At 40.8% G+C, this 27344-nt stretch overlaps 1 protein-coding gene across 9 annotated transcripts in view; it reads left to right on the top strand.

Moving 5' to 3' along the window:
• Nucleotides 1-27344, top strand: part of PIP5K1B (phosphatidylinositol-4-phosphate 5-kinase type 1 beta) — a 166721-nt gene that overhangs the window by 25336 nt on the left and 114041 nt on the right. Inside the window, exons 1-2 of one of the 9 annotated variants that reach the window (XM_073345195.1) lie at nucleotides 10422-10531; nucleotides 12667-12759. The exons of 5 other annotated variants lie outside the window; for them this stretch is intronic. The gene's annotated coding sequence lies outside the window, so the exon portion shown is untranslated. Of the gene's footprint in view, nucleotides 1-10421; nucleotides 10532-11955; nucleotides 12760-27344 lie in introns of those variants that run through there. 3 more of the 9 variants (XM_073345194.1, XM_073345198.1, XM_073345196.1) reach the window with 3 other exon arrangements.

Below are 27344 nucleotides of genomic sequence, written 5' to 3'. Positions count from 1 at the left end.
CCATTACTTAAGTATTGCTCTCTTCATTGAAGTTTGTGCACCACACAAGAAGCAAATAAAAGTAGTCAAGTTGGCTAAAGCATTATAAGAAATACAAGCGGTAGGGAGCAGAAATGTTTGCAAATCTATAAAGGGGAAAACTGGCAGGTTAAAACATGTTTCCATGTATCTCAAACCCCCCCCCCCCCAAATGTAATCATAATTCTAAGGTTCTAAGTTTCAGTCCAGAATCGCCATGAGTGAATTTAATGTTTTCAAATGGTTTGGAGTATGTAAGTATATTTTTGACAAGACCTTTAACTTCTCTAAAACCAAAGTTAAAACAGGCAGTGATGATAATGGCTGATTGTAGTGCTATATCTTTTGAAACATTTTCCAGACATTAACTAGCTCTTCCTTGCAGCACCTCTGTTGGAATAATTTCAGTCTTAGGCCATGTCTACACTACCCCAGTGAACTCCACTTCCGCCTCTTACCCTGGTGGAGTTCCGGAGTCGACAGCAGAGTGATCAGGGATCGATTTATCGCGTCTACACTAGATACGATAAATCGATCCCCGATAGATCGATCACTACCTGTCAGATCGATCCCACGCCGTGAGGACGCGAAGTGATTCTAAGTCTATCTAAGATACGTCGACTTCAGCTATGCTATTCTCATAGCTTAGATCGATTTTCCCCCCCCTCGCCCCGTAGGAAGTAAGTGTCAGTGCTGATCATAAAACATTCAAGACTTCTGGTCTGTGCTCAGATATTTAGACTTGTCTGCTTTGGCTCACTTAGGCCTTATTCATAGCTGTTCTACTTATCAGTTGCATCTGATGAAGTGGGTTTTAGCCCACGAAAGCTTATGCCCAAATAAATTTTAGTATCTAAGGTGCCACAAGTACTCCTCGTTCTTTTTGCTGATACAGACTAACATGGTTACCACTGTGAAGCCTATCCTACCCAAGACAGTCAATCTTCTCCCACAAGTAATAGTCTGTATCCTTATCTGCAGTTGGAAGTGCTGATGGCCTGGTGTGTGAGAAGTTAACTCGGTAAAGTAAGGCATAATTCCATTATTAAAGTGGAAGGCTAAATTTGCACAAGTGCTAGGAGAAAGAAGAATGTAGACAAATGTTCATCTCTTCTTTTTTTTTTAACTGTGTTTTGTGTATGATCACACAGGTGGGGGAAGGAAAGAGTATGAAACATTGAGATGTTCATGATAAAGGCTTTATCAAAACCTGTTACAGATGTGGCTTCTGTCTCTTCCTTTATCTTATGCACACATTGGTTTTCTCACACACCCCAGCTTCCAATTGACCCAGGGGGTGCTCAGCCCCCTCCTCTGAATACCTCCTCCTCCTCCTGCGCACTGCGGAACAGCTAATCACTGCAGGTGGGAGGCACTGGGAAGGAGGGGGAGGAGTTGATTGGCAGAGGGGCTGGCAGGCAGGAGGCACTGGGAGGCGGGGGGAAGCTTGCTGCCTGTGAGTGCTAAGCACCCACTAATTTTTTTCCATGGGTGCACCCATGAAATCGGCACCTATGGGTTTTGTTTTGTTTTAGGGTTGCTCATCCATACGGGACTTGTTGCAGAGAGTTTGGGGTTTACGGTGGTAAAGGTGAGGGAAGTACTGAAACGCTTGCTTTTGTTTTGAAAAGCATACAGAATAACACATAAGGACTTTGCAAAACAAATATAGAAGGGAGTGGGCAGGGCAAGTTTGGGTTTCCCAACTTTGATGGTGAGCTTTGAGCCTGCATTTTCAGCATGCCTTCAATTAGTGCGCATATAAACTTGCAAGTTTAAACACAACATCTTGTGTATGCTAATAGAGAGTTTTTGCACAGATCAGATAGTTGGGCCTGTGGACCATGTCGGTCACAGCTGAGAATGCCAGACTCAGGACAGACTGATAAAAAACAGGGCGGTCACATCTCCAAACTGGTGGTTATTCTAACATTAGAGTTCATCAAGCCAGTAACAAAAGTGAGCTCCTGTATCCCCCACTGGTTAACAAAAAGCCAAAACACAGTTTCTTTCTTATGCAATCCAGCCCCTATCACCACTCAGACATTTGGTCTTTATGATGAGAGGTTACTAAAAACCAGATTCTTCATATATGAGGTTCTTCTGATCCCAGGTCACACTATGTATACTTAGATCTTACCAAATAACACACTGTAGCCAATTCCTTTAGTAGAATTAAACTAGAGGTTTAATAATAAAGAATAATTATAGGTTAAAATAATCTTGTACATTACAATTGATTTCAGAGTTTGCAGGTCAGGATAATAGCAGTGATGTTAAATCTGCTAGCTTGTAATAGGTCTCTCTGGTTCACCCAAGCAGATTGAACAAAGGACTGAATACCCCCCACCCACCCACCCACCCAGCTTCCTTAGAAAATCGCAGTCCAGAAATGAGAAGCAGGCATGAACACAAGTGATGTCACAGCTTCCACTTTTATACCTCAGCTCATGTGCATGGAAATTTACTGGCAAAAGATGGAGTCGTAGATCAAATATCCTTAAGTGCTTTGCTGAATCATCGGGGTAGCCATTGGCTCCATGCTGTCTGAGGGAGGGCTCACTGAAGAGCTGATTGCCCTCAATGGCCCATCATCACATAGATGGCCCGTCAAGCAGTGATGGCTAATCTGAATGTAAATTTTGTCTGTTGGGATTTACCAAGGAATAGAACATGTTTGAGACGGACACTTCATCTATGGAGAGGGTACATGCATATAAACATGATAATCCTATTTAGCAGAATATAACTTTTTTCAAATGATACCTCACATGATGTACTTTGCACAAGATTTGTTGCAATTGTATAAGTGTGGTAGCAACAATGATACAAGTAAAAAGCAAGAAGGAGTCCTTGTGGCACTTCAGAGACTAACAAATGTATTTGGGCAAAGGCTTTCATACTTAAGTAGAATTTGAATGTGCCCATTTGAAGTGGTGAATGCTCTGTTGGAGGCTTACTGAAAGTTTGGACAACCATTGATCTCGTTTTCATTGGTAGTTTTTAATATACCATTTTCAGCTTGTTCTGTTCAAAGGTGAACTCTCTCTCAACATCATTTCCATGCATTTAGATGATCAAATATTACCGTTTTATAGAAATGTACAGTCTCCCTAGGAAAACTATGCAACCGTGTAAGAGGATGGAATATTTTTATTATCACAACACGCTTTCACATTGTGATTGAAATGTGGTGGTTTAAAAATTCACACTGAGCATTATTTTTATAATGCCATGCAAAAGCAGTTTTAAAATAAGTGCTAAACATTTTTATTGAATCGTTCATTACATTTATTTACTCCTGTATAGGCTATAGGTTTTTGTCTGTAGGCCTTTATCGGGTCTTATTTCCTGATTTCTTGGTGTCCTGGATGATTTTTTTTTATTGTTAAAAGAAAAGGAGTACTTGTGGCACCTTAGAGACTAACCAATTTATTTGAGCATGAGCTTTCGTGAGCTACAGAGGGCAGGTCTACATTATTAGCACTTACTTCGATATAACTTCTGTCACTCAGGGGGGTGGCTTTTCCACACCCCTGAGCAACTTAAATTACACCAACCGAAGTGCTAGTGTGGACAGAGCTTTGTCGTCAGGAGGCGCTCTCCCGCTGACGCTACTGCTCAGGGAGATGGCGTAATTAATGCGAAGGGGAGAGCTTTCTCCCACTGGCACAGCGGGTCTGCGCTAGCTGCACGACCATGGCACAGCTACGTCAGTACCGCTGTGCCACTGTAGCGACTGTGGGGTAGACCAGCCCTTAGTCAAAACTCCCATTCCTGGGAGATTGCTCCTATTGATCTCTCTCATTATTTGTGCTCTGCACATGCACTCTGTATAAGAACTCCACTGATCTCCTCTGATGCTCGAATTGAAATTTCTTAAAGATAATAGCTCCCCCCCCCAAAAAAAGTGGTTGACTTTAGGCCAGTGGTACTTGACAATTACAGACAGAAAAGTGTGTGAGGTCATGGTTATTTTCTTGACTGGATCTGTTTTTCCTGTAAGGAGTCAAAAATTTTTAAAGGGAATTGTGCTGAGAACTTGATTGTTCCTTTGGTTTTTAGCTCCTTAAAGCTGCAGTCATATTTTCAAATTGCATTGCGCCTGTTAAAGCGTAACTAAAAATCCTGTTACAATTTGGGAAGGTAGTGCCACGTATCCAGTGGCTCAGTTGAGGGACAGAGTACAGTGTATATCTCGCAAGTGCAGGCAGAGGCGACAGTAAGTCGTTATGGTGTGCCAGTAAGAAAGTGACTGCTGATACACAGCTGACGATAAAGTGCTGCCAAAGCAGCGTTTTAAGTACTGTACCAGCAGGGCCGCTGACGGGGGTGGGGGAGAGGGAGAGGGGCAGCTGCCTTGGGGTCTGGTGATTTTTTAAAAGGGCCCGTGGCTCCTGGCAGCTGCTGGAGCTCCAGGCCCTTTAAATCGCCGCTGGAGACCCGGGGGGCCTGGGCCAGGCTGTGTACCCATAAGTCCTTTAAGTTACTTTTTCAGCCTGCAGTCAGGGGTGAGAGTGGTATACAGAAGAATCTGATCATTGTTCGCTTACAGAGAGAGAAATTTATTCTCCTTTTATCCCTAGTCCATCTAGTAGCTGCTGCTTGCAAGCAGCAAACTGTATAACATGCTGACACATTGTCAAGGTTCCTCCCCCACTCTGAACTCTAGGGTACAGATGTGGGGACCTGCATGAAAAACCTCCTAAGCTTATCTTTACCAGCTTAGGTCAAAACTTCCCCAAGGTACAAAATATTACACCCGTTATCCTTGGACTGGCCGCTACCACCACCAAACTAATACTGGTTACTGGGGAAGAGCTGTTTGGACGCGTCCTTCCCCCCCAAAATACTTCCCAAAACCTTGCACCCCACTTCCTGGACAAGGTTTGGTAAAAAGCCTCACCAATTTGCCTAGGTGACTACAGACCCAGACCCTTGGATCTTAAGAACAATGAACAATCCTCCCAACACTTGCACCCCCCCTTTCCTGGGAAATGTTGGATAAAAAGCCTCACCAATTTGCATAGGTGACCACAGACCCAAACCCTTGGATCTGAGAACAATGAAAAAGCATTCAGTGTTTTACAAGAAGACTTTTAATAAAAAATAGAAGTAAATAGAAATAAAGAAATCCCCCCTGTAAAATCAGGATGGTAGATATCTTACAGGGTAATTAGATTCAAAAACATAGAGAACCCCTCTAGGCAAAACCTTAAGTTACAAAAAAGATACACAGACAGAAATAGTTATTCTATTCAGCACAATTCTTTTCTCAGCCATTTAAAGAAATCATAATCTAACACATACCTAGCTAGATTACTTACTAAAAGTTCTAAGACTCCATTCCTGTTCTGTCCCTGGCCAAGACGACTACAGACAGACACAGACCCTTTGTTTCTCTCCCTCCTCCCAGCTTTTGAAAGTATCTTGTCTCCTCATTGGTCATTTTGGTCAGGTGCCAGCGAGGTTACCTTTAGCTTCTTAACCCTTTACAGGTGAGAGGAGCTTTCCCCTGGCCAGGAAGGATTTCAAAGGGGTTTACCCTTCCCTTTATATTTATGACACACATGGACTCCATTCCCCCAGAACTCTGCTCTATGGCACATCATTACAGGGATATGTATTCCTGTGCTGGTATCCTGCCTCCTGTTTCCATACAGCAGAAATGGAGGCAGGGCCCTCCTGGTTAGAGGAGTAGGGAAGATTCATGGTACATGCCAGGCTCTTTCTTTCAGGTTTCAGAGTAGCAGCCGTGTTAGTCTGTATTCGCAAAAAGAAAAGGAGGACTTGTGGCACCTTAGAGACTAACCAATTTATTAGAGCATAAGCTTTCGTGAGCTACAGCTCACTTCCTCAGATGCATATCGTGGAAACTGCAAATTCACCATAGCTTACAGGAATCCATTCTGTCTGACAGCTAGTGCAGGAGTATCTAAATCATTTTGGGATAAGGATCAAATTACATTTTCAATAGGTTTCACTGCCCTCTTTACCACAACAAAACATTATTTTCCTCACAAACATTTATTTACTAATTTGTCATGTCCTTCATGTATGTTCAAAATTAATAGTCTTTGTTTTTATGAGGTGAGAGGAGAGTCCACTTCCTGACCTGTTTCTTCTCCTTTCCACATCCATTTACTTTCTGGTCTAATTTTTCCTCCTTCCCTTTGATTCCACATTCCAGGGTCTCTTTAGCCAGTCTTGTCCACCCCCCACTTCCTATCCTGATTCCTGTTTCCACTTTTCCTTTTTGTTCCCCACCCCATGTTGCACTGTCTGTTCACTGACACCTTTCCTGTCTGGTGTACAGCTGGGAGGACTTCAAAGTGAAACTCAGATATTTTTAGTTAGTTTTATTTTGTATCCTACTGTGCATGCGTGTACACACTCACATGACAAAGGAAATGAGCAGAGTAGATAAAAGTGAAAGTTACCAGAGATGAGCGTTTCGCTTCCATTGCTCAGTGAACACAGAAGAGTGCTGATTATAGGGCCACCTTTAGCCCATGGACCATATGTTTGCGAACCCTAGTGATGAGCAGACTTTTCCCATGGTACACTCCTGATACATGGTGGCAGCTGCAAGAGCTGTAAGTGTATTGCCGATGGGGGTATGTATACCCCATGCTCAGTCAGGCAGTAAAGAGTTGCTTCCTTCAAAAGGGTACTAGCTGAATGGCCTGCCCCACCCACTGCTCGCTCTGCTGCTGAAAAAGGCAGGTTCTCACCTGCACTTATTGAGGCAGATATATTAGCAAGGAAGGCAAGTAGCTTGAGGGCTCTTGAATAGGAGGAAGAGGGTATTCCCCTCTCCTTCTAGGATTAGGAGCAGTATTTCCAACCCGAGAGGTTCAAAAATCAGAGAACAGATCTTGAAAATATATATATATATATTTTTAAAAGGCTATATTGGTCTACCTTAACTTTTGAGCTCCTCCTGGGCACGGTCCACCCCATAGTGTGTGAGACAATGTGTTGCCGACTCTCCCCAATGTTCAGAAGAACTTTTTTTGGCCCCTGTTGCAGGAATTTTTGCCCCCACATCTGCTCCCCCTTTTATAAATTCTGTTACCTCCCATCATTTCTGACCCTTCCCAGCCTTGCCCCCTGCTTCTCCTGTAGTTCCAGGGGTCCTTCACCTCCTTCTCCCCATTCCCAGGCCTGCTATTACTCTCTGCTTCTTCCTCCCTGCAACAGACACATTGCTCACAGGAGGGGAGGAGGGAGCAAGGCAACCCTGAGCTGCTTGGCTCTTTCTGGTCACCCTTCCCCTCCTGTAAGAATGGTGTCAAGTGGTGAGAGAGAGCTCTGCCTGCTTCTTCCAGCAATGTTCATTAGCTGCTCTTTTCCAAGAGGTGGGCAGTGGGGAAGGCAGCCAATCGGCGGTGTTATCCCCGTGGCTTGAAATTCTGTTTTTTTTTAGTTCCAGCCCCCTTTGGGAGACCAAGCCCCAAACAAAAACACATGAACTTGGAGAACTGACTGCATTAGCCACTCCTAAGTTAAAACTGTCTATATTTCCCCTTAATTATAATACCCCATGGCTGACGTGAGTCTTTTCTTTTGGAACCACCTTTCTGTAAGCTGGCCAGAGCAGAAGTGCTTTGTGCTGAAAGTCGTATGCATTGAAGAGACTGTGCCAGATTCTCTGTTTTTTCCAGTTCTGTGCTGAGTGCAGGACCAGGTTGGTCGTAGCTAGTGGAAGGTGGCTTTAAGGCACATTTGCATCTCCCTAGTTCTGGTATGTGCTCTTGGGACAACTTAAAGCATCCCTGAGCTTCTCTGAATTGGTAAAACTCCTCTACGGGCCTTTATGCCATCACCAGAGTGTAATGTGCTGCAGCTGTGCTCCTGGCCCACTCTGAGATATGTCTCCTCAACATGGCAGGGGCTGTAAAGGTGTGTGTTTGGGGGGGTGCGGGGGGGGAGATTATAGTATAGATCAATTAAGGAAAACCTTCTTCTCCCCCTTCTCACAGGGGAGTCTGCCAGGGCTGTTTTTGCCTCCTTTGTAGCTCCTTGGTGCCGCCGGTGTGGTGGAAAGGGGCACGAAACATGGGGCAGAATCTGGAAGACCGTGTGCTGTTTTTCTTCCTATTGTGTTTTCTATTTATTTGCTAGAGGCTGATGCTACAGCTCTATGATAAGTACGGCTATAATACTATTACTAATTAACAAAATCATTATTTCATTCTTCAGCAGAGAGGCCCTGTCTAGCTAAGCTTCCCTCCCAAACAATAACAAATATCCTTTTCAGTTTTTTTATTTAGCCCTCAGTAGCTTTCCAAAGATTCCCTTCCTATTTTGTAAATATCCTCTCTTTTTGAGTGTACAACAAAGAGCTAATCACTGTTGTGGGACAAATTTAATTTAAATAAATAAAACTAATACACACACATGCTTTTCATCGTATTCACTGCATCCACATGAATTTAATAAAAATCAAATTACCTGCAAAATCAAGGCTGAAAAAATTATAACTCTTAAGCCTTTGACATTGCTGATCATTGTGTGGTGAAGCCCATCAGAGACACCAGTTTCACATAATGTGCCTTAAATAATCAGAATATCCTGTTCTTATTAAAGGAGAAGGTTCTATTCAGTTAATCTTTTTTCTTTAGTTAGGTTTATGGAGAATATAAATGAGTAAATTCATAGGCAGTGACTAAGATGATACTTTGCCTATTTTTTTTAAGCTAATGATTCACAAATATACACATAGAGCAAAAAAAGGATTTAACTATTCTTACAGCATGATTAGGAGGAAAAAATCCACCAGATGCTGAAAGCTGAATTTTTAACTTTTAAGAGTGTAATAGCATGCATTAACTGACAGTGTTTATATAGATAATTCAGAGTTTGTTTTGTACTTTGTTCATAAAGATAAAGAGAGAGAGAGATGCAACCAGTCTCTCAGAGGGCTTCTCTGTACATTATACAGATTCTTATTCAGACCTTGCTCTGAAGCTGATCAGAACCCGCTTTCATTGGAACTCACGCTCAGGTTCCTTTGGATAACTGATCTCCTCTTGTCAAGATCTGAAAGTGTCAGGCTGCTTACAGTTCTACTAGAAAATCTTCACTCCCCTCTTGTCCTTGGAGTTAGCTGCCTTCTTTTATTTTAAGCCACTTTTTAAAAAATTCACTTGTAGACCAATTGATAGAAATACAGTAATGTGCAGGTGCATGGCCTGGTAACAGTGACAATATAGGGTTTTTGCAGAATTTCCTGTAACTATTGCTGGCCATTGGTACAATGGCACAAGCTGGCAAGGTGAGATGTTCTTGTCGGATGGTTACTACCACTTGCTGAAGTTTTGCCAATACTGAATGTTAGGGGAATAGATGGAAGATCAAGCATAGGATGCATCTGTGAATGCAAATAATTTACTGACTCAATGAACTTTTTTATTTTGAAAATTGGTGCATTGTGTAATGCATGAACTGCCATTTAGAAATTAATGGACTGATCAGGCACTGGCCAAAATTAGTAGCAATGACCTCATTTTACCATGCTTGCTGCCAAAAATGTTCAGGGACGGTTTCTTGCTAGTCAGTGGGGCTCTGCAAACAACGTCTTTGAGTGCTTATAGAAAACAACCCATTATCTAAATTTTGTTTAAAATGATAATTTTAAACATTTTTATCACCAAGGGGTAAAAAGCATGGTAAAGTCTGTGACTGGATTTCTATATCTTAAAAAAGCAGGTGGGGTATGTTTTCCTCTTTCTGTGTATACCTCACTTCTATGGATGTCCATGAGAATTACATGTGCATTAGAAAGTGCATTTGGTTTGGTTTATAGGGTTTTTCCAGGGGGTCAGAGGGGGAGGAAGTTTTTGTTGTTGAACAATGTATTCTTTTGTAAACTGTACACTGAATTCGTCTCACTTATCAACCTATTGTCTCACCTCAAGAAAAAGGTAGTGATGGAGCTAGGCCTCAATCCTGTAGTCTGATCTGCCGCACCCCTCAGAGTGGTTCCATGAGAGGATCACAGCCTTCATCATTAAAGCGACTGCCCCTGGAAAGAATACTATTTACATGTAAAGATTATTGGTTACTGAAGCAGGCTTACCTCAGTTGTTGGAAAAACTGATGTCAGTTTGATGGGATTTTTTTTAGACTGCTTTCTCTCATCACTAAGTGCAGAGGCCTTTTCTCTTATTTGTTGAAAAAGTGTGTGTGTGTGTGTGTTTTTCCTTAACGGATGTAATTTAACCATTTATTTTCTAACCATTTATTTTATGTTTTAGACAATAAAAATTTGTTTAAAATTTAATTTTCTTAAACTAGTGAGGTTTTATTCTCTTTGGGACTTTTTCTCTCTCTGCTTTTTAAAAAAAGAGAGAAATGTAAAGAGATCATCTGAACTAATGGTTCTCCATCTTCATTAGTTTGTAGGGCACTTGATAAAGTCCTCCCATGGACTTGTTCATGTACCAGAAAGGGCTGTGAACCCTTCTTTGTTCCACAGACCGGAGAATCTGAAAACCACTGACCTGAGGTAAGGCATTTTAGTGGTGAAATGAGTCTTACTGTTCCACTCTGACAGTGGCAGAAGAGCTTGTTACCATTTTCCTAAAACTAGTTTGTCAAGACTGTTAAAAATAGACTGATAGGATTCTTAGAGAATTTCTGCTAACTGCTGTCGTCCTTTTCCCTCAGAAAAGGGAGCTTTTCTAATTAGTGTCCTGGACAATCACATCTGTTATCTCTCACATGAAATTAGACATTAAGACCATAATTTTCAAACTTGGGTGCCTAAAGTCAGACTTCTAAATCCATGTTTAGGTGCCCAAGTGTAAGTGACCTGACATGCTGAGCACCCATTAAAATGAATGGTAGATTCTGGGTGTTTGGCATTTCTGAAAAACAGGTTATGATTGTAGGTACCTAAATATGAATTTAGGAGCCAAACCTTAGGCTCTCATTTTTGAAAATCTTGGCCTAATTTTTATTTTCCTTTCGGTGTTCTTGCCCAGTTGTGACACACAGCCAGAAAGGGTTAAGCATCCTGCAGAATAAATGACCCAAATTCAACCTTTATGGACATATTGGTAGATAATTTGTGTGTTTTACATATATATTGTTAGCGGTTAACAATGCAATCAAACAGTTCCTGTCTATGCTGTAATCTGCTAATTCAGAGATCAAAAGGAGATCTTAACATTTAAATGTTAACTGTAAATATAGTGATATCACTATATTGATTTCTCTTTGAACTATATAGCAAGTGACCTGCAAATGGTGGAAAACAGGCAATTGCCTTATGTTAATCCGTGTAGCTAATTACCGGTGATGCTTAGGAAATCTATCTACGTCAAAGTCTTGATGATTGCCTATTGTTTACCTAAGGACTCTCTGCTGTCAAGAGAAGGCCTGGAACTGTATAAAGGTCTCTTGGGTCTAATCCTTTTTATCTCAGATATGCTTTATGCAGGGGAAGTTTAAGTTGTAAGACGGAGATCTCCAGTCCCACCTGGATTACCCTGAATATGAACATTGAACTGAATTTATGGACTAATTCTAAATACTCTTTGCAATTCCAAAGCTTACCATCTCTACCATGAATCTGATCTCAGAACTGTAGTCATGTCTGTATGTATACTGATCTTTTAACCAGTACACTCTTTTCTTTTTAAATAAATTTTAGTTTAGTTAATAAGAATTAACTGTAAGTGTGTATTTGGGTAAGATCTGAAATATTCCTTAACCTGGGAGGTAATGTGTTTGATCCTTTGGGATTGGTAGAACTTTCTTATATAATGAATAAGATTTTCGGTAATCTTCATCATATCTAACTTGGGTGTCTGGGTGGAAGCCCAAGTCTGCCTTGCAATAAGGGAACTGTGTTTTGGCTTCTGTGCAACCAGTAAGGTATTGTAGAAGCTGTTTTGTGCTGGCTCGGTAAATCTTAATCCAACTTTGTGGATTGTTTGTCCTATTCTTTGCAGTTTGCCCTAATTGAGTAACCCTCAGCGTGGCCCCTTGTGACTCTGTTCACACCAGTCTTTTAGGGTCTGCATAATTTGGGTCCGCTTTTGCTGTAGGATATGTGTTTGGGTTTTTGTGTGTAAGGAATGTATACAAATAAGCCCCTCACTTCAACCTTAGATATCCTGTAAATTACCATGAGAAATTTGGTCATTAGAACAATAGGTCTATTTGACAGCTCTCATATTCTCCTGCTTTCCTCATCTCCACTTTGATGTCATGGGAGTTCTATGCCAAGTCTGATCAAGCATATGACTGTGTGGAAACAATGTAAAGTGAGTATGTGCATATCTCCAGAAAAGAGATGGAGACTAAGGAGGAAAAGAATCGGAATTTACCCCAAAAGCAAATTACTCCTGCCCTACTGCAACAAAGGCCCAGTGGTGGTTCAACACTCTGTCAGCAACTCTTGTCAGGTCCCACATACTAACCACATTTAACACACTATTGTCATGATATATTACATGCCACCTTTTGTCAGTGGAAAAGTAGTACTAACTGAGCATTAATAACCTTGCATGATATGTGTATGATGTGTAAGTTATAAATATGTGCTAAAATAATGGTCTTAAAATTTGTTTGGCAAGCAATGGATAAGCAAAGATGGCCTTAAACAAAGGATTGTGTATTTGCATGTCTGACCAGCCTGGTTGCCAGGCAGAGAAGATGAAGGTGCCAGACAGCATGATGTTTACGCCCAAGCAGGGGAGAGATTTTATCTGAGGATACATTTCAAAGGTAGGGTGGTCTACAAGGACAGGGACTGTGAATGTCAAATGATAAACAATTGAATCAACCAATTGTGTACCAGATACTTTTATAATAGAGTAATATCTTTTATGAAAGCCTGTAACGCATTGGTGATTGATAGCATTTTGAAATGTAGGCATTAACACTACATGAGGAATTATGGATAATCATTGATAATATGCTTCAAAGTCGGAGACCAAAACCAGGGAGAAACAGGTTTGCCCTCAGACAGGAGGGAATGTACTTGTCTACTTGTCTCCAGTGTAAATCAAGCATTATAAAATCAAACCAATGGACACCCTGTTTTCATACGAATCAGCATGGGGATGGGAAGTCAACAGGAAGAATCTGAAGAACTGGGTTTTTTACCCACGAAAGCTTATGCCCAAATAAATCTGTTAGTCTTTAAGGTGCCACCAGACTCCTCGTTTTTATAATCAAAACAATGAACTTTGGAGTGATATGATGGGGTAAAAAGATATTTGAGTTGTCCATCGCTTGTGGGATTCAGAAGACCAGAGCTCTTGAAATCACAGAATGTTGGGTCCTTCAACTGAAGTCTCTGGAAACTGAATATAGGTTAGAAACCTGCTTAGGCAAAGATTGTAATTTACTGAATTTAAGTTTGTCTTATAAGTGTAGTTTTATTGTTTGTATCCCTTTCTGGTTTTTTCCTTGTACTTGGTATCACTTAAACCTATGTCTTCCAAAGTTCAGTGGCCTTTTTTCCCCTTCCTGTGGTATTTCCATCCCCCCTGCTGATTCCTATGTAAATTATTACATTCTTTCGGATTACACCTTGTTTAATTAAACTGGAGACGGGTAGGTAGCTGTCTTCCCTCCTGTCTGGATGGGGGTGGGGGTGAACCTGTTTTTTTCCCTTTTGTTTGATCACTGACTGGAAGCATATCATTCAATATCTATAATTCCTCATATAGTGTTAATACATACATTTCCTAATGATATAAATCTTCTGAGGGATCCTTTTTTTTTTTTTTTCTTTTTGATCACTGCTCCAGGACTGTTGCTGGGAAAAGTTTTTCTGGTCCTGAAAGCATTTGTACTGTACTTATTTGTTTAAAATGTAGAAAATCACAAAGAAGAAGCATTTGTCTGGTGTTTGGTAATGCACTCTAAACTATGATTTCAGGTGTGTGCATATAATGTATATGTGAGTGTGTATACAATGCAGCACTTTTGTACCTTTTATACTATTTACTAGTTTAAAACCCCAAACACTAAAGGCAGCTTTATTCCTACTATACTGGATGTATCTCCATTTAAAAAAAAAAAAACGATGGCAGATTATTCTAAAATAAAGTGCAATACATGATTTGTAGAATAATATAACTAAAGTAATGGCGTATGGTATAGCTGAATAGACTGTTGGGATGTTCACAATCAACAAAATGCCAGTATCTGAGTCAGATACAATAGTAGGTCACCACTATTTGCAGTGCAGTTGCTAATTAATATTTGGCCCATTCCTGAGAGGTGTAGAGCATCTGTAGCTCTCAGTGAAGTGGGTGGGTATTTATGGGTGCTCATCGCTTCCTTCTGACTTGACCCTACATTGAGAAAAAGGATGACAGATTTGGCAGTTTTTAAAATTAAAGTGTAGAAACATAGGCTTGCAAAGCACAGACTGGCTTATCTGATATTCAAAAGTAGATTTTGCAGGCTGAAGTTCAGTAGTGTTAAGAATAATCTGGGAATTAATGGGTGAAACTCTGGTCCCCAGGGTTGCCATTTTATTGCCATTCAAATGCCGTGCTGTATTCCTGAGACTAGAGTAACATGGCAGAAAACATCAAACAGAATAGGAATCTTCAGATTGTTCTTGTAAAACTTATTTTAGTCTCTGAAAGATCTGACAGGGCATACAAATGAATGGAAGTTATTGAAACTGAAGAAGTGAAAGTGATATCTGTTATATTTGGGCAAGACTGAGTGAACAATTTGAATGGCAGCTTGGAGTTGACTTTGCATATGCCTTACAGCTGTGTGGTTCAAAACTTCAGTCTTAATATCTTATCAATATGGCCAAGAAAAGACTTTTAAGAGGTAACGTAAATTCTCTGTTTTCTCAGAACATGAATTCCATCAACTTGGACATAATAATTGTGGCATACGTGTGTCTCTCCTTGTTCCTCAAGAGCAATAGAGAGCTACATATGCCGCAAGTAAGAAATATCTATAGGATAATAAGTGCTTTAAATGGGTGAATTGGGCTGGTTATGTGGATGTTAGCTCTCTGCATGACCCAGCAGTATAAGGTTACTTTTCCACTCTTTTTTACTCAGGGTGGCTGCTAACTCTGAAATATTATTATCCTAACATTCACTGATGAAAAATGAGAAGAGTTGGACTTGATAAGAGAACAGCTGAGAGTTCAAATATTTTCTGGCATTTTCAGAACTGACTTGAAAATTTGCCTTTCAACAAGTTTTTTCAACTGTTACAACCAGCATTTTTAGGAATGGAAGTCAGCTTGCTAATTTAACGAAAGTAAACATGTATTCCTTTGTTTTGGCAATTCACCAAAGACTTCTTGTCACCTGTTGCTGTTCCCTTCTCTTTTTACACTATTTTTAACAAGAAAAACCATTGGGATCTGAATTTGCAGTCAAAAGTCTGCCACCTCTTTCAACCAGATTTAATAAGAGAAGCTATATACTTGTGTGAAGATTTTACAGTCCTGGTGCTAAAGAAAAAATTGTGAGGTTTTTCCCAGTTGTATGCTTTGGGATAGAATAAAGTCATGAGAGGATTTTATCCTGGAGATCTATCAGTAGAAAAATGTAAATGTTTTCACCCCTTTGGATAGTTCAGATGTGTGGACAGATAGTTTAACTGTTTATATATCTTCTTTAATCCTAAACGTTTATTCTCAGTTCTCCTCAGAATAGTGTGTAGAATGGACTCATCTCTTGACAACAGAGGCCATCTAAGCGCCAATAAAACTCTGATCGGTAAAATGTCTGTTGCCAAAAGAATGACTTCTATTCTGGGCATGTAAGATTCCAACTCTTAACTATGAGGGGGTGCATCCTGCCACTGTTCTCCAGGTGAAGTTAAAAGGGGGTGGGATTATTGTGCAGACTGAGGGAAGGTTTGGGTGCTGGGTGAAAGTTTTGTTACCGTTTTTGTATTTAAAGTTTTATTGCCTTTCTTTAACAGAAATATTTAGTATATGATATATATATATATACTATTTCAGTTTTTTTGACATTGGCAATTACCAGTGTTCATGCCTCCCCCCGCTTACCCTGCTTAGTATAATAGCATAATAACACAATGTAAACCAAAGCAAAAAACTGGAATCTTTACATTGTAGCAGTAGGGCCAGGGTCAACAATCCCAATTAAGCAGTTATTTGAGAACTAGCCAGAAAAGCATGTTTCTGAAATACATGGGAAGTGCTTAATGAGGGCAACTTTTTGGTACAGACTTACCGTTTACCAAGAATCCCTGGCTTGTCAGGTGTGCCCTTCTTTGAGTTTGTGGCATGCAAAGACTATAAACAAAGTCACCAAACACAGTCAATCGTTGTCTATTTTCCTGGAATCTTTGTTTAATATAAATGGGTTAAAGTTTAAAATGCCTTCCTGGATAGATCTAAAATCTTTGTTTCCCCACCCCCTGCTTGAAAGGCAACCTGTAACGTTATCATGTCCTTTTAAAAACAAAGAAACAAAAACCAGCCACAGAAACTCAAAACATAATTCTCCTCAACCTACAGTCTGTAGGTTAAATAGCCACAAAAACAAGGAGTCCGGTGGCACCTTAAAGACTAACCGATTTATTTGAGCATAAGATTTCTTTAAGGTGCCACGGGACTCCTTGTTTTTGTGGGTACAGACAAACACGGCTACCCCCTGATAGGTTAAATATCATAACTCTGGGGGGATTGACTTTATGGCTTGTTGAAATTAAACTGCAACCTCCTTCCTTTGGGTTGAAGCAGAGAGAGGACTCAGACTGCCCCAGAAATGAGCATATGGCTTTTGTTTTTTAAAAAGACCATGATCTGAGGGGGAAATTAATTTGAAAGGGTGTGAAATTTCCCAGTTTGTCATTATTGGTGCAAGCACCTTTAAGTGAAACAGCCCAGCGTGTTGTCAGCTCTATTATCGCTACTGCAGACCTTGTGATAAGTGAGCTATACTTTCAAGTCAAATGTATAAATATTACCTCAGGTCTCTGCTGGGCTATCAAGGCGTAGACCTGTGTGGCTTTGGGGGGAAAGAATGTGAAAGGATTTGCTTTGCAGCAGGAGTTGCAGAAAGATTTCTTATTGACTCAGCCAGAATTTCTACTGGGATTCGGGGGTGGGGGTGTGTGTGTGTGCGCCAAACTGAGAAGACAACCTCTGTTTCAGCGCACATTCCTCCCATTCCAGACCCTCTCCTCAGGCCACTGTGGGAGGGAAGGAGAGGGCCATGGCCCCACACTCATCTCATTTCCTTTGGTGAGGCTTGATGGTGTGAGCTGTGCAATGCCTGTGCTCTGCAGCCACATTGTGGCTGACCCATGCAAAAAGACACACCCTCTCTTGTGTATTAGTGCTGAGTCCGCTGAAATCTCCCCCAAAAGAGACTGCCAGAACTGGTATTGTTAGTGAATACCATGGTGTTTAGGCAAGAGGCAAATCACTGGGAAAACTGTCAAGCCCCCAAAACATAAAATTTAAATGTACTCTGTATCTTGTTTTAGTTGATACTGGCACCTCGTTTTGGGTTTGGTTTTCGCTTTACTTTAGTTCTTAGTTCCAGAGGCCCTTCCTGTTCTGCTTTCTGTGAAATCATAATTTCTGAAGGAACCTCTGGTGTGGTGGATGCTTCTTGAAGTTAGAAATGCAGTCCTATCAAACATAAACTTCTAGCCTTTGTTAACATTATGAATAAGAGAGAGTCCTTATTCTCATGACCCTTTGAAGACAATTAACAGAACTCTTGGGGCTGGATTTCTCAGAATATTGCTGGTTTGGGGAAGCTGGGCATTGCACAATTTTCTGTGCACATGGTTAGGCAAACATAACACTTTTTTATAGGTTCTATAGAGAAGAATTTTGCCACAAATATATTTAAGAAAAATTAAATGGTCCGTGTCTATTACAGCTGAGAATTTAATCTGAATGGAAAATCTAATTTAAAAAAAATTTAATAAAAGTATAGATTAGATGCAGTAGGGATTACACTAAATCTCTCCTTTTACTCCATTGTCTCCTCTGGGTCCTGGGTGTAGAAATATTTCCATAACTTTCCTTTCCTGTCTGCTGTAACTTCATTCCTTAGAAGTGATTTGTGTTACAGGACTTCCATCACTTTTAGTGCTTGTTTTCAAGTGTAACACATGCATTCTTGAACTCAAGACATTAAAAGTGGAATTTGGGAGGTATGACAACTAATGGCTGACTCCCAGATACAAGGATTAAAATCTTCCTGCTGTTCCTTGCTTCCTTTTAAACAATGCCCGTTCCTGTCTTGTATGTGTGTGTTGTTTATATATTAATTACATCTTCTTGCTAGATGTTCCATTCTATGCATCTGATGAAGTGGGCTGTAGCCCACAAAAGCTTATGCTCTAATAAATTTATTAGTCTCTAAGGTGCCACAAGTACTCCTGTTCTTTTTGTGGATACAGACTAACACGGCTGCTACTCTGAAACCTGAAAAAATTACTGAAAAATTTGTGTAACTACTTCCAAATGTGGGAGAGACTTCAAAGGCCAACTAGTCTCATAAGATTTGATCTCTCAGGTCTAAATGGATTTTGCCAAATGAGCTTGTAGGTTTTGAATTCTTTGCCAACATGTAGCTAGCTACCTGCCTGCCTATGCTGCACCCTTCTGACTTTGTGATCCCATATCCCCAAAATGAGACCGGCACAACATTCAGTCCAAGTAGTATTGAGACTTCTTAAATTCCTCTTTCAACGTGTAATTATTTAGCAAGATTCACATGTAGATTTTTTTTTTTGGGTTATCAAGATTGGAATACCCATTCAGAAAGGTGTGATCTATGTGTGTGTTTTGATCAGAAATATAGATTTATAATGGAAACAGCAGAGAAATTGACTGGTATTATATGGAATCTAAATATCTCATTAAAAACAAACCCCACCTTTACACAAAGACTCTACCCAATCATAACCTTATTCTAAGGTATATTTGAACATAAGTACAAATAAGTAATATCTTGTTTTTGGCCTGCCAAAAGGTGTCAGTACAATGATTAATGGCATAGATGTAGTTTGACTTCTATTTTGGGTGGGCAGGGCTCAAGCTAGCTCCTCGTAGCGGGGTCCGGGAAGGAGTGCCACTGACACCTCATGACTCACCTTAGCAGACCAACCACCTATCTGGGTTGTGTGTGGGGGGGCCAACCAAAAATTATAACTCAAAGGTCAGCTCAAAAAGTTTGAAAACAGTTCAGGGAGAGGGTAGGTCAGGGCGCAGGGAGAGGGGTAGTTGGAGCTGTTTGCTGGGAGGGGTCCCCTGCAGTCCATGTTCCCCACCCAGGCAGTTCTTACCAGCAAAGGGGGCTGGGAGCTGAGGAGCAGCTTCAAGCCCACGCAGCAGCAGGAGATGAGGGAACTCGGTGGTTGCCTGCTCCATGACACCAGCCAAAGCAGCGGTTGTCATGCACCTTCCCTTCCCCTCCCCCCCGCCCAGCTTCCCACCTCCGACCTGGGCAAGGAGTGGGGAGAGAAGGGAGTATGGATCTCCCCTGGGACTGCCCTGTTCTTGCACTGCAGTTTGGGGCAGGGCAATGACCCTTGTGCCCTCCCCCACACCCCCCGCCAACTCTGCCCATGGGCTCAGGGCTTTTGCCCCACAGGGGGTGCCGAGGATCAGGGATTCAGCCACATGGCTCCTGGCTTCAGCCCCGCGAGAGGTGCTGGATCTCAGGCTCTGGATCTCAGGCTTGTGGACCCCCAGGGGGCCATGGACCCCTTGTTATGAGAACCTTAGTCTGAGCTAGGGCACCTTACAGTTCCTTAGGCCTGCACCCCTTCTGGAGTGTAAACTCAAAATTACACCGTCTTGCACTGCACAGGGAACTGTGTAGCGTAAGCTCATAAAATTTGCCCCCTCCCTGAATGTGGCAAGGAATATGCAACAGCTTTCTGCCCGAGTTATGATAGAGCAAAAACAAATTTATTAACTACAAAAGATTTGAAGTTAACTTCTGCATATGTCGGGAACCCTTTGTTTCAAAGCTTGTTTCCCATGCCAGTCAGTGGAAAAACACTGACATCCCAAGATGCAGTCCAGCACCAGGTGACCTGGTCACATGTCCCTGTAGAGTCACAGCAGCCATCCCCCGCTGGCTGTTCCCAGCGTTTACAGGAAGGCTCACCAGGTGGGAGATAAGCTTATACTAAGGCCTATTGTTTTTTTCCTAATGGCTCGTTAACCTGAATGGACCCTTCCCAGACAGCAGTCTATATTGAGAGCATTTTGCCTAGTGGGCGTTGCCCAGGAATAGCTACATGTGAAAGATATATTGTCAATATTCATAAATTTGGATACAAAAAAGATACATGTATACAAATAGGATAATCATATTCAGAAAACCATAATCTTTCCCATGACACCTCACATGCCTTATGCCTTATGATGCATAAACTACATCATAATTATGTTACTAATGTCACTGAAGAATGTGGGGTGCAGTGTCCCAGCCCCCCACATGCTGCTGAAGACTGAGGCCCAGATTGCCTACCAGGGTGAAAGCAGGTTCTATTGGGCACTGTTGTGTGAAGGGCTCAAGTGCTTTGTACAGCTCTTTCCCACTCCTGTGGTCCTTCTACACTTTGCCTTCCATACCCAAGTGATATGCTGCTAATACTTCAACAAGAGATCCCCCACAAATATCCCCCCTTAACTTGTGTTAGACCCCAAGCACTTGAGGGAGCAGAGGTGATGCAAAGAGGAGGACAGAGGGGTTGGGGGAAGCCTATTGTTTTTCATTGAAACAAATCTATTTCTAATAACCACTCCCCAGGATTCAGAGTAGCAGCTGTGTTAGTCTGTATTCGCAAAAAGAAAAGGAGTACTTGTGGCACTTTAGAGACTAACAAATTTATTTGAGCATAAGCTTAGCAATGCCACATTCTAACCAATGATACTGTATTGAGTGCACTCGCTGGAACTGTTTGTTTATGCTTTATCCTGAAGCTGGTCCATTCCAAAGACACGTAATTGGCTCTTCAGAATTATGTTTATGGACCCAAAGGATAAGGTATTTCTTGCAGAGAGGATTCAGCAGTGTCCAAAGGTTGGGACACTTCCTTCAGAGGCAGAGAAGTTACTGTGAACCTCTTCAATTTTGTGACAGAACTTGAACAAGGGGCTTCTGTGAGCATATCCCTGTTTATCCATATTGGTTTTAGTGAAAGATAAATATTGAAATTGAAGACTTATAAATACATTTATGCACAGGGCCAAGTCCTGAGGTGGTGTGTTATATTGGTAAGGGATTGTATCTAGGTCTGAGGGAGTCTAAGGCCCTGATCCTACAGTAAGCTCTGTGTGGATACACCATTGTGTCCAGGTACAGCCCCATTGACCGTAGTGGGCCCCTGCACGGGGTCCACTCGTGCAGAACTCACTGCAGGATCAGAGCCAAAAGGAGTTATATGCTGAGGTGCTAGAAGATTGTGTGCTTTGGTGTGTGTGGTCTACTCTAATGTATATTGTCTTACCTCCTTCTGTTCATTGGTTTTGCTACCCCTTCTGCCCACTTTGGGCCCCCGGGTGTGTGAGTTAAATAAAATTTAATTTTCTTTTTACCCACTTACATCTGCTTACTGACATATAACTCGTATAACTTCTGCCTGCTTACACATCACTAGTGAGTTTGGCCCACTAAATTAGAACATGGACAATTAAGCTTTACAAAGTGTAGTAAGCATAAAAAGGAGAGAGAGAAAAGAACAACTATGTAAGGCAGTTAAAATTTCATTTCTCTCTGGGAATACTGTTAATTTTAAAAAGCACTGAATTTAGAGCAAGTGCTCCATTTAATATTAGAAATTGAGCTACTTTCAGGGAGTTCAGAAATTAGTGTAATGTGTAAACTGTAAAGAAAAAAACACAAAGGGGTCTCATTCATTTCCTGTTCCCATTCCCAGGGACATTTAGAAGTACACTTTGTTTTCTTCTGTGTGATGGCTTATAGTGTGGAGATCTAATAACCTTTATAGTTCAGGAATTAGTTATATTTTAGTCCTCCCAAGCTTTGACAACATTTCTAATAGGCAGCCTTTGAATCACTGAACAGAGATGCAAAGAAATGAAAATGCTGTGGGCAGTCATACCGTATGTACAGTTGCCCATGCCAAAATTCAGCAAATATACAATTAATGAGAGTCAGAAGGGTTCTGTATACAAAAGGAAAAGTGGTGGAAAAATTTGAAGGAAAAAACATGTCATAAGAGAATAGTAGCCCTATGTAATAGCTGTTCTTAACATTGATGGGATTAAAAAAATATATATCTCAGCTTTGAGTTATCAGGTAAGGAAGCAGAATTCCACTGAGCTGAAGTGTTTGCAAAGGGGTACATAGAGGTCCTTTTGGCAAATGAATGGATGAATATGGATACTTTTTCATTTATTCATAAACCTTTTTATTTTTATTTTTTTGTTACCACATACACCCATGCACAAAGAATTCTGATTTGAGATAGTGACGTTTGACATGAAACCTGGAAGTCTAAGGCTGCATCTTGCTGCCAGATAAATGGATGTGTATTGCCATGTAGGTCTGAAAAATCATCTGATCAAATCAGTAACTGACTTGACAAAGCTACACAATGACTGGCAGCATATCTAAAAGTAGGACTGAACTGAAAATATTACAGTTGAAAATGTTTCTTGCCAAAGTTCAATAAGTGAAGTTTCATAGAGTTATAAAGCTGACATGTTTGTGACTTTGAAATTACTGTGACTGACCTAAAAGCACTTGTGTAACATGCAGTCTTACCATGAAAATAATTCCTTCTAATAGAGCCAATGAATACAGTATATAATGGTAAGCAGGAAGGCTGAAGTTTTCACTTTGAAATGTTGCTGGTAGAATCTTTGCAGGCTGGTTTGGCAAATGGCACACTCAAGAAATAAGAAGCACGGATCTTGCATGTTGAAACCCTTTTGTTATTAGTGCTAGCTGATTAATACGATAATCTAAGTTTGTCTTGTGACTAGTATTAAATTCTTTTAGTGTGAATTCTTGTGTTTTATTCCAGACAGGCAACAGGCCAGTTTCAGGATCTTGAATCCCCCTGCGGGAAGGTATTTATGAAAGGATTAGAAGTGATTAGAAAGTAGCTTCTGCTAGTAAATAAGTTTATCTGAAATGCACAGAAGTATGAGAACAGGATTTCTAGATTAATTCTGAAGCATTGTATGATGATGGTGAAATTATTAAAAAACAGTCCCCTACAGTGTTTCATGAGATCCCAAAGTTATCTGTTCCAGATTCTTTCTCAGAGATCTTTTTGCGAATACAGACTAACACGGCTGTTCCTCTGAAATTTCTCAGAGATGATACTTAGTTCTGTCTGTATGTAGTTGTCTGTGGCATTTATATGAAACCAATCACCATGCTATATGGACATTGATATCTAGTGTTTGAAAATAAAAAGATACAAACAGATGTCTATTTTTGTTTTTACAGTTAGATTTTAAAAAAGTGGATACCGCTCTCACTTCACTTACTTACAATTATCATAATGGATGAAAAATAGTGGTACTCTTTCATTTTAATGTGTTCTTCCTAGATTTGGTACTCATCAGGGTAAAGTCAGGTGGTGTACATGTGCAAACAGCTGACAACCCCCTCCACAAAAGTTGGTTAGTAGCAATAAGTGCTAGCAATAGCTTTGAGAGGCAACATTGCTTATATGTAGAATATGCCAATTAAATAGCATGCTTTTTATTTATAAATGAAATAGAAACCAGGTTCTTCTCTCTTTTCTCATAGAAAGTTAAGGGACTGAAGATTCTGAGAAATATTTTATTTTTTCATATTTGGCAATGGTAAGAAAGCAGAACTAATTATTAGTTGAGTGTACTAAGAGAGGCTACCAGCAAGAACCCCCCCCCCCCAATTTTTTTTTTGTAATAGGACCCCTCTCATTGAAGTTAGTGGGAGTTTTGCTGTTGACTTAAATCTGAGCTGAAGTGGACTAAAGTAATAATAGTGATTTCTTTCATTAGCCAGACCGAGAAACTCAAGTACATATATAAACAATAATTTAGTTCTAAGCTTTGGCTGTATGTATTTGAGTGTAGGTACCCTCAGGGTTACTAGGCTAGCTGCACTGCTGTCCCTTCTTGGGTCTTACCGAGTGCCCTGCCCCCACAGTGGCAGGCCTCAAGTCTGCCTCTCCTGCGGTGGAGTTCTGCAGTTTGCAGACTCTTAGACCAGGACCTGGGCTACAGCCTGTCGGGTGTCAACCGTGACTACTTTAGCAAGTCCAATGATGTTTGGCACCTGTAAGCATTATACTGTAGGGGCCTGTGACAGCACACATTTGCAGTGCTACAGAAACCGCTTTTTCAAAATCAAGTGTAATTTATTCATTACTCAAAGGTATAAAACAGGTAGAACACAGGGTAAAACAAAAGGCATAGTCATGTGGGTCTGTCTTTCACGCAACTCCCCTCAGCCAGCTAACTCCATCCCTGGCAGGAAGAAACAGCGTATAATGCAGCAGCATGCTCCCGGTCTGTCTCAGACTGTCAGCCGTTTCACTGACACATTCTGGCCAGCCTCTTTCAGCTCATCTGTCACCGCCCCCTCTCCCCCCCCCCACACACCCTTTTTTATCCTCTTTTGAGGTTTTAGGTCTCCTTTTGATCCCAGGCTTAGGCCAAGTCTACACTACAAAGTTTTGTTAGCATAGCTATATCAGTCGGGGGTGTGGAAGAAACCCCCTAGGCTAGCCAACATAGCTATGCCAACAAAACCACCAGTGTAGACACAGCTATGCTGACAAAAGTGCTTCTGTTGGCTGAGCTAATGTCTTTCAGGGAGGTGGTGTTACTGTGCTGACAGAAAAGCTACTGTCATCATAAGCTGTGTCTATGCTGGATGCTCTGTTCATATAGCTTTGTTGTGTTGACAAGGCCTTAGCCTTGAGAAAAGTAAAACCTCATAGCCTGGTTGGAGTCAGCTAAGCAAGTTCTCTACCCAACTGATTGCCAAGCCTTTGTTGTGTTAACTCCTTTGAAGCTGTGTACGCGAGAGGCTCTTACCTTTCCTGTTTGGTTCTCTAACAGCTTTTATACTCTATGCATTCAGGCAGGCAGTAGTACAAAACTGAACAGGGAAACAGTCTCACAGAATATTAATGAAGAACAGACATTCTCGCCATTCATCACATTCACTAAATAAAAACACACATTTCTGCTTCAGTTTTATGGTAGATTAAAATGAACAGCATTGGAGCTTTTCCTGAACACACACTTGCATACCAATGGCTCATAAACTCTGGGAAGCCCACATTCCCTCTATCCCCTTACTATTTGACTCCTTTTTCTAATAAACACGTGGTGATTATTGTATCAGTGTTGTTCTCAACCCTCCAGCTGCCTAGGGAATATCTACACAGCAGAACTCAGGTGTACGAACCCAAGCTTGCACTGTGGTGCGAAAAGTAGCGGTGTAGTTATTTGGGCTTGGGATCTTGGGCCCTGGACTTCAGAGCCTGTGCTCCAGCCACAGCCCAAATGTCAACACAGTTATTTTTATTTGCCATAGCACAAACCTGAGTCTGTAGACCCTGTCTCTGAGACTTGCTGGCTTGGGGTGCTGTTTGCTGTGCAGATGTCCCTTAAAAGGGACCGTTACAACATGACTGAATATTTTTTTTTATTTTATTATTTTTTTGCCTCAGTGGAGGAGTCTGACAGAAATTAGCCAGTGTAATTTCCGGGGAAAAGTGCGGAGTGCTATTATCTCTGAGGTCACTGGAATTGCAACTTGAGTTTTGTACATTAGACTGTGTAGGAGACTAAGCTTTCCAGTGATGTGAAGTAAATCATAAAACACAAATGGTTGCAATAAAAATGATTTTTTTCATTTAAAAGAATAACTTGTTTTAAAAAATCACAATTTTTTTAATCCGAATTTCAAACAAATGTTAAACAAATATTAATAATAGATGTGCCTGAACTGAAACTTTGAACCCAGAGCTGAACCTCTTCCTTCAATTTTGGATTCGGGGCTGGGGGACCCAAAGCCAGAGACGGTAGTCTGCAGAAATCTGGAAAAATGCTTCCTAAAATTACTCTTGGGGAATAACATGCCTTCCCCCATGCCCTCAAGTGGGACTGTGCCTGAGGAGCCACAATGAAGACATTTATAAATAGCCTGGTCTTCGATTGAATGGTGAAGTAATTCTGGGTCTTAAAAGTTTCCGAAAACTCCTTTAATCTCAGTGAGTTGCTTGTACCTAGAACTGCCTGGCCCATGCTAAGATCAAATACTGTAGTTCTCCAGGAACTTCCTTCTGTTTCAAATGAGAGGGTAGTAGAGGACTTTAAAAATCAGAGGTGTAGTGTAGCCTGTGAATACATTCTAAACACTTTGGGGATATAATGTCCCTGCACTATAAAAGTGCTATGTATTTTTGTAGAAATGAAACAATTACAGTAAAATATGCATTTTGCAAAGCACTTCAGTACCAAAATGGCACCACAGGTCTCTAAAGAATAAAGAGATTAGGTTAATTTACTGAACTAATTTGTTATGCAAAACATCCTTATCATATTCTTTACAGCTAATAGGGACCTGATTCTTCAAGATGCTGAGCACTATAAATTCCCATTAAACTCAAAGGAGTTGAGGGTGCATGGCTCCCCACAAGCCTGGGACCAGGAATAGTAATGGTTCTATCTGGGCCAACCATCTTTAGAAAATAGAAGAAACTAGCACAAATGGGCGAGTTCTACTTTCTTCATAGAAATTTAAGTTACATGTTCAATTGTTACTGTAGTCAGGAAATCACCATCTGTCTTCCTAACCATGGCAACATTACAGGGGCATATTTTTCACATGGATGAAATGTTCTTGAATAATTTATCTGGCTATATTGGGCACAAACAGGCTTTTCTTCCACATCCGACATGAATGTTTTCTTCAGCTAACATTTTATTGGGAGGAAATTCCTATGCTGTATTGATGTTTGACTTTCTTTGAGTTGGTCTGATCCTATCTCAGGTTAATGTAGGGAGTAGCATAGGATCTTGCTTTTGTTTGTTTGTGTTTTGAGGAGCTTTCGTCAAAGCTTCCATCTCAAAGTTACCAGTAGCAGTTAGGCTGTCTTTCTGGTGAAATTTGAAACCATGGTAGCATTTTTCTAGAGAAATGTAATAATAACATATTAATAATGAAGATATTAGTTGCTTATGAAGACTTAAAGGGCAAAATGAAACTTGTGATGCATGATAAAATGCTGGTGTGTGGTATTAAGAAGTTCATCCTTCTCAGAGGATTTGAGTAATACGTTTTTTTTTAGCTCTTAATAGAGAAACTAATTTTCCAGATATGTAGATTTGA

Source organism: Lepidochelys kempii, chromosome 5 (genome assembly GCF_965140265.1).
Source record: "Lepidochelys kempii isolate rLepKem1 chromosome 5, rLepKem1.hap2, whole genome shotgun sequence".
NCBI classification, from domain to species: Eukaryota; Metazoa; Chordata; order Testudines; family Cheloniidae; genus Lepidochelys; species Lepidochelys kempii.
This window is presented reverse-complemented; position numbering and strand designations above follow the sequence as displayed.